The sequence below is a fragment of the Myotis myotis genome, unplaced genomic scaffold (genome assembly GCF_014108235.1).
Source record: "Myotis myotis isolate mMyoMyo1 unplaced genomic scaffold, mMyoMyo1.p scaffold_m19_p_14, whole genome shotgun sequence".
Classification (NCBI taxonomy): Eukaryota; Metazoa; Chordata; class Mammalia; order Chiroptera; family Vespertilionidae; genus Myotis; species Myotis myotis.
In genome coordinates, this window is record NW_023416318.1 from 45464821 (window position 1) to 45475527 (window position 10707).

A 10707-nucleotide genomic window follows, 5' to 3' on the forward strand; every position below is an offset into this window, starting at 1 on the left:
TCTGTCAACATTGGTAAGACACGGTAATTCAATGGAGCAATACTTTTCAAAAGACCAAGAAGGATCAATGGGTTTTAGCGATACAGAAATATGAGAAATTCATTGATATGATTTCACATTGCAACTAACATTTAAGAAATTATTACTTGTTGACTTTTGATTTAGTCTCTTTGATGAAGATTATCCAAAATTACTGAAGAAGGTTATTAAAATACTCCTCCCTTTTCCAACCTCGCCTCTATGTGAGGCCTGTTTTTTCTCATAGTACTTCAACCAAGACAACATATTGTAACAGATTGAATGCAGAAGCAGATATAAAAATCCAGCTGACTTCTATGAAGCCAGGCATTAAAAACATTTGCAAAAATGCAAAACATTTTCACTAATATTTTTGTTTGGTAAATTTAGTTATTTTTCATTGGAAAACATTATTTATGTTAAAATGTCATGGGCTTATTATTGTTATTTTTAGTTGAGTAGTAAATAAACATATTTACATTTTCTGTTTTAATTTCACCATAAATATAAAAAATATAACCCACATAAACAAAACTGTCTGGGATCCTTAATAATTTCAACAGCGTAAAAGGATCCTGAGAGCAAAACTTTGAGAAACAGTGCCCTAGTGAAAAAAAGCCTTCCATTTATTCCCCAAGAGACATGTGTGAGACTATTCATTACAACAATGTTTGTGATTCAAAGAAATTAAACTGCTCAATGCCTATCAGTGAGGGAATAGATAAGTAGATGTAGTGACATAATAAAATACCTCTCTGAAATTAAAACAAATGAGCTCAAGTTATGGGCATTAATGTGGATGGGTGAGAAATCTTTAGATGTTGCAAAAAGAGAGGTACAGAATGATGCCACTTACATACATTTCAAAATCAGAGAGCAGGATATTACCGCTTATGAATTCATCCATATGTAGTAAGGTTATACCCCCTTGGATGTGGATGCACAGAAGGATACCAACCCCAGGATGCTAGTGGGGTGTGATGAGTGGGTCCAGGAAAAGCAAGGGAAGATTCAAATGTAGTTTATGTAAAGTATCTAGAAAAAGATGTGAAGTAACTATGGCACAAAGTTAACATGTACTTATCTGGGCCATGGGTACTGTTCTGTACACATACATCTATTCATTGGAAACATTCCAATACTAAAATATACTTATTTTTAAATGCCTCTGCATTTCCTCTCATAGCGAAAAATTCAAAGGTCTTGTTCCTAGTGGAATACATTTTCCCCATCCAGGGCCGGAAGGCCAGCTGTCCTGCTCTTTGCCGGCTGCTAGTTGACCCTAAGAGATGGCTTGGGATATTTGAAGGGTAATAATGTCTTTTCTGTCTGCAAAGCTCTCGAGCCTGGGTTCTCAGTCATGGCTGCAAAGGAAATTCTCCCTCGGATTTCTTACAGAACTCCCGCAGCTGTCAGGCAGGGCAGGGTGCCAGCATACCCAGAGAACAACTTGAGCGGCATCAGCATAGTTCCCGCTTGGGGCAGGACTCCCAACACAAAGTATCCTGTTCCTTTTCCTTTTCCTTCTGAAGCCAGAGAGCGAGCCTTTGATTCATGTGGTGAGGATATCATGTAGCCTGCTGGGTGTAGCTGGGCTCCTGGCGTGCATCTGGGAGGCACCTAATTCCCCCAGCACTTTCTGGGGCCTCCTGAGCCCTCCTGGGTAATTTCATGGCAGCCCTGAGATGATATTTTTACCTTTAAATTCAGACAATCAGTCTAGAAGCTGCTGAGCTCCCCAGGATTTTTATTAAGAATGCCCTCAGCAATAATTTTCCGACTTCACAGCCTCCGATCAGGAGGAGAGAGCTTGGTATTCTGGTTTTGTTTCTCTTTGAAGAGCATATGCCCAAAGGAATTGTGTGTGTCCCAGATTCAACACAGCTGTTAATTAGAGCTGAGAACACTTGGTTGACCCCTGTGTGGCTAATTGCTAGAATTGAGAAGCGTCTCTAAGGGCCTCATATGATAACAACTGAAAATTGTACTGAGCATCACCTAACGCGTCTGGAACCAGTTCAGGACGGGAAGCAATCGGCTCCCTGCGGTTCCTGGCGCGGGAGAGGCAGCTCTGTGCTGAAGGAGCAGCATTAAGGATTCTCTTCAGTGATTAAAACACCCACATTTCACTTTCGATGTGTGACTGGAGGCAGAGTGCTCGGAAGGGCTTATCAGAGAGCTCAGAACTGTGCAGCGTAGCACATGTGGCCTACTTCGGAGGGCTTCAACCACGCGTCTCTCATCTCCCCCGGGCTCCAGTGCCACCACCTCCAGGACAGTTCTGCGGGACAGGGTGTGAGGTGACTCCTGTCGGGACCCTGGACCCGCTTCTGAGGTGCAGCCTGCTGCAATCGTTCTGTTTCCCCATCTTAAAATGACAACAGTGTCTAGCTCTAGACAATGAAAAATGTATGGAAATCACCCCGGTTCCCCCCTGGTCATGAGTGGTGATCGTTTCCCCTCCCTCTGCCCTGTGGGCAGAGATGACAGTGGAAATAACCAGAAAACAGACAGGTGAGCTGACAGAGAGGGCGAGAGCTGGGCCCAGGTGGGGAAGAAGAGGAGATAAAGAGGTGAGAAAATTAAGGATGAGCGTCAGAAAAAAGCCCAGAGTGACAGTGGGTAGGGAGAGGAGAATGGAGAGATGACATGGGGACAAGGAGAGGCGTGAAGGGGGAAGGAGGACCGGAGGAGGGAAGGAAAAGATGGGCCAAAAAGAGTTAGAGAGGTGGCTGCTCCTCCTTTCTCCCAGGGCCTGGGAGAGTGGGAATCGGCAGGGCTGACCATGAGTGTTTTGGCCTTCTCAGCCAAGAGGCCCAAGCATGTTCCAGATAGCTGAGTGCTCTGGCTGACTCCACTGTCTTGGCCTGGCCCAAGGAAGGTCCCCTGGAGCCAGCAGTGTAAGGAAAGACTCATGATCCCTTTTCCAGAAGAGATCCAAACCGTGGGTCTAATTCTAAAAAGTGTCAGCAGCAGAAAGCCACCTTGAGTCAGCCTTGTCCAGAGCTGGGGAAGGAAAGTCTCAAAGGGAGCTAGAGGAAAAGGGGTCAATTTCATCTTCTTCTAGATCCAGATTGCCTATGAGGGCACCCTGCTCCAGGGACAGCTGGGGACCCCACAGAGCTTGAGTTTCCAATTGGACCTTCCTCCTTCTCACTAACAAAGATATGGAGGAGGCTCTGTGTGCTCGGCCTATGCTGGGCAATAGTGGGGGAAACAGAGATGACAAGAACATCTGCTGTCTACAAACAATGTGCTGAAGAAGAAAATCTAACACAAAAGAGCATCAAATGGTTAGCTACCTGGGGCAGTGCAGGCTCAGAGACTACAGGAACTGGAAAGGGTGGTGATGAGGGCTGGAGTAAGTCAGGGAGAGTTCACGGAGAAGGTGGGGCTGGGGGATAGGCAGAGATCTTGAGGGTAACTATGAACAGAGGCAGACATTGACAAGAGAGATAAAAACATCAATGATGAGAGAGAATCATTGATCGACTGCCTCCTACCCACCCCACACTGAGGATCGAGCCTGCAACCTAGGCATGTGCCCTGACTGGGAATTGAACCATGACCTCCTGGGTCATAGGTCAACGCTCAACCACTGAGCTGTGCCAGCTGGGCTCTGGCCCTCTTTGAGAAGAAACATGTTAGGGAGGATAATATAAGAGAAAGGGCATACGATCTGGAGGCCCAAGAGCTACATTCAAGCCCTGGCCCGTCATTACTAGCTGTGTCATCTTCCAAGAGGCAATCAACTTTTCTGCACTTCGGTTTCTCATTTGCAAAACAATGGGGTTTCAGTGATCCACTTCTTAGCTTGCTAAAATGTCCTTTCTGGGACTTCAAAATCAAGCATTGTGAATTAAGAACAGTTAATTAAAACAACACAAAACAGTGTCTGATGTTTTTAACGGACTGCAACAACATGTTGAAATAGGCCTCTTCCTTTCTCAGAGTTTTGGCTGAGGCTCCAAAGCTGAGAACAATAGGTTTATGTCTCCCCCACTCACACACATCCTAAGTCAGATACAAGACTGTCTAGGCAGCGCTTGCAGAGAGAGTGGCCTAGAGCTGGTTCTGCCATGATGTGACCTTCACCAGGCTTTGCAAGAGAAGGCTAAGAGCAGGGACCTAGAGGCTGCCTTCTGATTCCACTGGGAAAATGTCTTTAACGAAAGGCTGGGCAGCAGAGCAAAGCCAGTGGGTCCCAGAGGCGCAAGCAAGCTGCACTTGGAGAAACAATAGAGAAGTTTGTGCCATGAAACATGACGAGGAGACTTGAGTTATCTTATAGCCTCTAAGAGGCTCTTCTAGATGAGCCCAACAGGGGAGGCTCTATGTGGGATGGTCTGCTGGAATCCAGATGATAAAAGGGAAATTTTAAGCTCCTAGCTGATGTGGGCATTGTCCAAGCAATGCTAATGTGGAATATCCCAGGGAGGAAAGATCTCCAAACAAATCCTCAAAAGCCCCCACTAGAGAAACACCCTTAGATCTGCCGCTTCCCAAGGGCTCTGTGATTACAATTGGGAGATCTTGCCTCTTTTTCTCAAGTCCACTCCCCCCCGCCCCCGCCTGCCTTCTCCTGGGCCCAGCTAATGCAAGAGGAAGTGAAAAAAGAGAGAAGAAATGACTATGAATCCCCTCATTATAGTGTGTTTTCGAGTCTGGTTGTGGCCCACGCAAGGGACGAGAGAACTTTAATTTGAATAAGAAATTGAAGTTTTGTTATTAGAATGGACTGAACTTTTTAATACCTGAAAGTAACCAGAAAACCACAAGCAGAAGAGAAAGATTTCAGAGAATAGTTTTAAGGGCCAGTCATAAGACAGAACAAAATTATTTCTGTTTGAATCCTCCAAGTCCCGCTTGTTTAATATAGAGGTTACAGGAAGATATCTTTGGTGAGTTGGGGGAGAACTGATTGCAAGAATGGTGGGGTGGGGGGAGGAGGGGGCGCAGGGGAGTGGAGGAAGGTGGAGAAACTGGTGGCCGGATCCCAGTTAAGATGCTGTTGTCTAGAAGTCAGGCAATAAGGCGATGGGGGCTGAGGGTATTTCTGAGGTGAATCAGGCAGGAATTGATGAGCCCTTAGAGGTGGAACAGAAGTGAGGTGGATGACTCATATAAGCGTCTAAAGTTTCTAGCCTGACAGACTGGAAGAGGGTGACTTGATGGATAGCAATGCTACTGCTATAGCTAAATATGTGTTTTAGGAAGATCTAACACTTAGGTCAATGATGCCACATTTTTGGAACTCTTCAAGTGAGTTCTTTTTGAGCCAGTGGGTCCTGAGCCAGTTTATGAGTCATATAAAAAAATCAATCTCATTACTTTTCATTTATCCATTTTTCATTGAATCCATCATTTAACAAACTTTTGCTAAGTGTTCCCTGAATGTTATGCACTGTGCTAATCACTGCAGAGAAAAATCAGCAGGACACAGGGTTAGTCCTCCAGTTGCTCAGTCTACCTGCTCTATCTATTCCAGTTACATATGGAGTAATACTGTTTTTTTGTGGCTTTATCCCACTTTAACTCCCTTATGCCATTGCTTTTATGTAGAAAAGAGCAGAGTGTTATGTAAATTGGGCATGTACCATCTTAAGTACATGCCCTTATTTCCATTTGTCCATTTTCAATTTTGTTTTATGTCCTACAGAATTTAGGTTGTATGAGAACATGATCCAGAAATTTGATCTCTGTCCAAATTTGCACTTTCCAAATGTAAGCAGATACTCAGAATCAGTCTAAAAATCATTGGCACAAAACGTACCCAAACAGGCCCATACAATTGCACTCTCTCTCTCTCTCTCTCTCCCTCTCTCTCTCTCTCTTATACACACACTTGTATATACCACTAAGATTTTGTTCAATCTGATAACAATGTATAGCTAACACTCAGAATATCAAAATTTGGTGCTAAATCCTCTAAGGTATATAAAAGTTAGTAATATACAGTAAGTGGTTCATTCTTTTCAGAAGTCCACAACTTAGTAGGAGAGACAGAGACATGGATAAGTAGGCATAAATGCTATAAAGTAAATTGTGAAATATAACAAAATAACAAGCAAATTGACAAAAAAGAAAGAATCTACAATAACCTCTTATACTTGTTAACTCAGGAGACCTGAGTTCATCATACTCCTTAATTTATTTAACAAACATTCTTTGAGCATCTACCATGTGGCAGGCACCTTTCTAGGCAGTGAGGATATGCTACTTTTATTCAAGTCGGGGACACTGTCAGGAAGTAAACGGATATCTGATAGTAGTGGCAATGGGAAGAATTAAAGCAGGGTGGTGGGAGAGCAAGTTACTAGACGACTCTTTAGTTGAGTGATCAGAGATAGCTTCTCTGAGGCTGTAACATTTAAGCAAGACATAACCGACAAGGAGGAGCCCACCCTGAGAAGGAGGATCAGAAGGACAAGCATCGCAGACAAGAGGAACAGCTATTGCCAAGGCCCCAAGCAAGAATGAGTTTCACGTGCGTGCTGCACAGACTAAAAGAAGGCACGTGGGCCTGGAACACCAGGGGCAAGGTGATAAGGCTGGGAGGAGATGAGGTTGGAGAGGTGGGCCGTGACAGATAACTAAGGGTACATTTTCAAATAATGTAAAGTCTGTCCAATCCTTAATTGCACATGTATATGCACACACACACACAGACACACATAAGTTCCAAAAATGTTTCAAGCATTGGCATAACTGCTGGAATCTATGACTCCTTTGACGGAAATAACATTCATTTGGATCAAGTTTAAAGACTCATTACTTTATGTTCACATCTAATACTTAATTTGACTAGGAAAATCTAAGAACAAAGGGTATTTGCAAACTATAAATGAACTACAAGCATTATCAATGGTATCATTGAACACAGTATAAGAAAAGCCATGGACTCCTAAAGAACAATTTGTAAAAAAGAAACTCATGATAGCAAGCAGGGTTGCTGCAAAAATTCCAATTACAGGATTGTTGAAGAATGGCAGTTTTTGCTGTGTTTCTCATTAGGCTGGAGAAGATTATGCTATATTCTCATCATTTGCTCTGGATAAAGCTCCTCTCTGATTTTATATTGCTATTTTTTTTTTCCAATTCCCACTCCATACGTATCTCTTATAATATTTTTTGGAATATGTCCTGAGATGGGTACATATCTTCAAGAAATGCATGGGTTGCTTTCCATGAATGTGATTTTAATTAGCCAACATGGGATTGTTCTACGATCTTGGTCTGTCTTATTGAATTACTCAAGACTATTTTTAGAGATCCATCCATGCTGCTCTGCATATCTCTAATTCATCACTTCCTACGGCTGCAGAGCATTTTGTGATGAGGAATCTTCATATTTTATTTCCCCTTTCCCCTAGAGATGGACACCAAGTTGCTGCACACTGTCTGGATGCAATGGACATTCTCATAAAGGCTGCCTTATGGGCTGAGGTGAGCATCTCTGGGAGGTTACAGAGCCATGAGGATGATTCTCACTCAACTTCTCTTGGTAAGGTTGGATTGCTCTCCCAAGTAAATGCACTAATCCACATGCCCATTATATTTTTGCTACAGGCCCGGTGCACGAATTCATTCACAGGTGGAATCCCTCAGCCCGGCCTGCGCCCTCTCGCAGTTCGGGACCCCTTGCTCCGTACCGCCTGCCTACAGTGGAGGTGGTAGAGGCTCTTGCCACCGCCACTGAGTTTGCCGGCCGTGAACCTGGCTTCTGGCTGAGCAGCACTCCCCCTGTGGGAGCACATTGACCACCAGGGGGCAGCTCCTGCATTGAGTGTCTGCCCCCTGGTGGTCAATGAGCATCATAGTGACCGGTCGTTCTGCCATTCGGTCAATTTGCATATTAGGGTTTTATTATATAGGATAAGTGACTTATACAGAATACACTGAGTCTCATATGGTCATGTATTCAAGGTCAAACATATATTAAGGATCAAGAGTCTCAGGATCAAGAGTCAAGTCTTTTAATTCAGTTCTGAGGCTTTTTCCATTGAAAAGATGCCTTTCTGAGGACACCTACCCTCCACTTACCCATAGAGATGTGCACAAACACAAATGCAAAGTTCCACTAAATTACTACTTAACACATTGTTTTGCGGGTAGTTTTTATTGCGCGCTAACAGGTGGCGCAGGCCATTTTTGCTAATTTTTTGCGCAAATGGCAACGTTCAGTAAAATTACGATAACTTTAGTTTACGTATTTATACATTACCCGCATTCTACCGCTAGTCTATAAAAAACGTATTAATACGTGTCCCGTGCTCTACTACCAGTCAACGTAAAATGTATAAGTAAAACGTATAAATACTTTTCCCGCATACAATGTGTTAAGTGATATTATCATCTTTCACTGCCCCTCATTCAACAACTTTTTCTGAATGGCAGCTACACGGCTTTTTTCTTCATAAGTTCAAGGTTTTATTTCCTTTGATTGTCAAAGCACCTGTACTGAGCAGGTATGGATTAAGAAAAATCTCCATCCTTTCTTTGAAGGAACTTAAAATCTAATTTCCTCTCATAACCACAGTCAACATGAATACAGGTTGCAGATTTTCAAAAGCTTTCTGTGGTTCTGTTTTCTTGCATCTGTCAATTTCATGGCCTCAGAATCCCTCAAAATTCATCATCTTACCTGGTCCCTGTTCTCTATTTCCAGAGACTACAAACTCCCTCAAACTTCAGGTCCCAAATATTCAAGTCATTTCTGAAGACAGTTACAAGGCTAGTGGCCAGTTCCCAGAGTGGAGTACAGTGGTTTTGTTGGGAGCACAATGCTCTCTGAGCAAATATGGTAGAACTATAAACTGGATCAACTGTAGCTGTGATTGTTTATGCCCTTGGGTTTAAAAATAATTACTTTCTTAGACATGTGGTTCCCAGATGAAATTCATGCTGTGATTTGATTTTTTTTTAATGCAAAAAAAATATTCTCTAGCAGAAATTCATCACCAACATGCTAAGGAATTTGATGACTAAAAATACTCTCCCTGTAGAGAGCATGAACGTGGTGCACAGACATGGAAAGAGAGAACACACCAGCAAGTCTGTGTGAAAAGGAATGACATTCGCAATGAACTGGGGCCCACCCTATGATTTGACTGGTATCAAAAGGCTGTCCTACAATTTAGGTAAAGTATTAGTAGATCATAGTAGAAATGATAAAAATAAATGTATGCTTCTGATGTTCAAGGAGCAATATTAAGACTAGTAAAGGGTAACTAAAAAGAGCCATTAAATTGAAGATATCTCTACATAACTGTTATCTCTCAAATTTAATCTGTAATGATCTGTTTTAGTAATTGCCTGACTAGTAAGTATATAGTTGTAATAAATGTCTTTTGTTTTATTAAAGAGAGCTGGTCTTTACGGGGGGGGAAAAAAGGCTGTCCCACATATCAAAAAATCTTTGCTGTATTAAACAAGGAATTATTTCAAATGCTTACCATTAACACTACATAGAATCAAATTAATTCCCTAAAGGCAAATTACAAGTTGGGAGAATGCAGCACAAGATATTCTTAATGTCTCCATTCTGATTCTGAGATGGAACCTGTACTTGATATGTGCCGATTCTGTACACGATTAAGTGGAGCTGACCCTTCCCTCTCAGAAAATGTTATCCTAGTTCCTGGGGAAAGAAACTGCTTAGTTGCTTCAAAAGAAGACCATTGAAGCCGGGATTTATCCAGGGGCAGGTGAGCAGAAATGGGTAATGTAAGATGAAAGCCGAGACACTGACAGGTTTTTGTGCTGGGCCTCTAAACCCAAGGCCATTATTAAGGCTTTAGGGGTCTGGGGTCTAATTCAATCTGCAAACTTGTGTTTTGATTTAGCTCCAACATGTTGGTGTTTGTTTAATTTATTTGAATGTCCTAGGAGAGGCATGAAGTCTAGTTAACCCCAACTCCCTCCACTCCCAATTGTTTTCGTACCCCTAACTCGTTCTGATTACTTACCTGGCCCTGAAATCTATGGAGTATGCAACCACTGTTTAAACACATATGTTGCTTTAGGAAGGTGGTTTTGTTTTGTGGTCCCAAACATCTACTTCCCATCCACTCCCACCACTGATCCACGTATCCCCTGAAGAAACGAAATCTTGACTTTCTAGCACTTCAAACCCATCCCACACTGGAATATAAACTCTATAAGAGAAGTGATACTGTGCTGTTTTTTGTTTCGTTTTGTTTTGTGTTTTTTTTTTATGTCACCCAGTATCTAAAACTGGCACCTGGGAGGCAATTAGTAAATATTTGTTGAATTAATGAATGAATAAACTGCACCTTCTAGTCTCAGCGTCAGCAAAGCTCTACATTTGAAAGTTAATTACAAAACTTCTTAGTGCTTTTCTTTTGCACATATTTGCTGTTGGTGCCTGCTTTACGTGTAAGATAAGACGAGACGAGCCGAGGATGCACCTGTATGCTCTGTAAAGAAGCCTGCACATGAAAGGGAGTTGGGGTTCGACACCAGGGTGACATAAAGCAAAGAGGATGACGGGGAGAAGACCATGTCTGGTTTTTAAATTAGTTCTAAAAGGAGAGAAGAAGGCAGAAATGGCCAAAGAGAGGGTGAGACGTGATGAAAAAGCTTCTGTCCCATTGATCCCTTTGATTGCCTAGCTCAACATTGTCCAATAGAAATATAATGGAAGCCACATATTAAATTCCCCAGTAG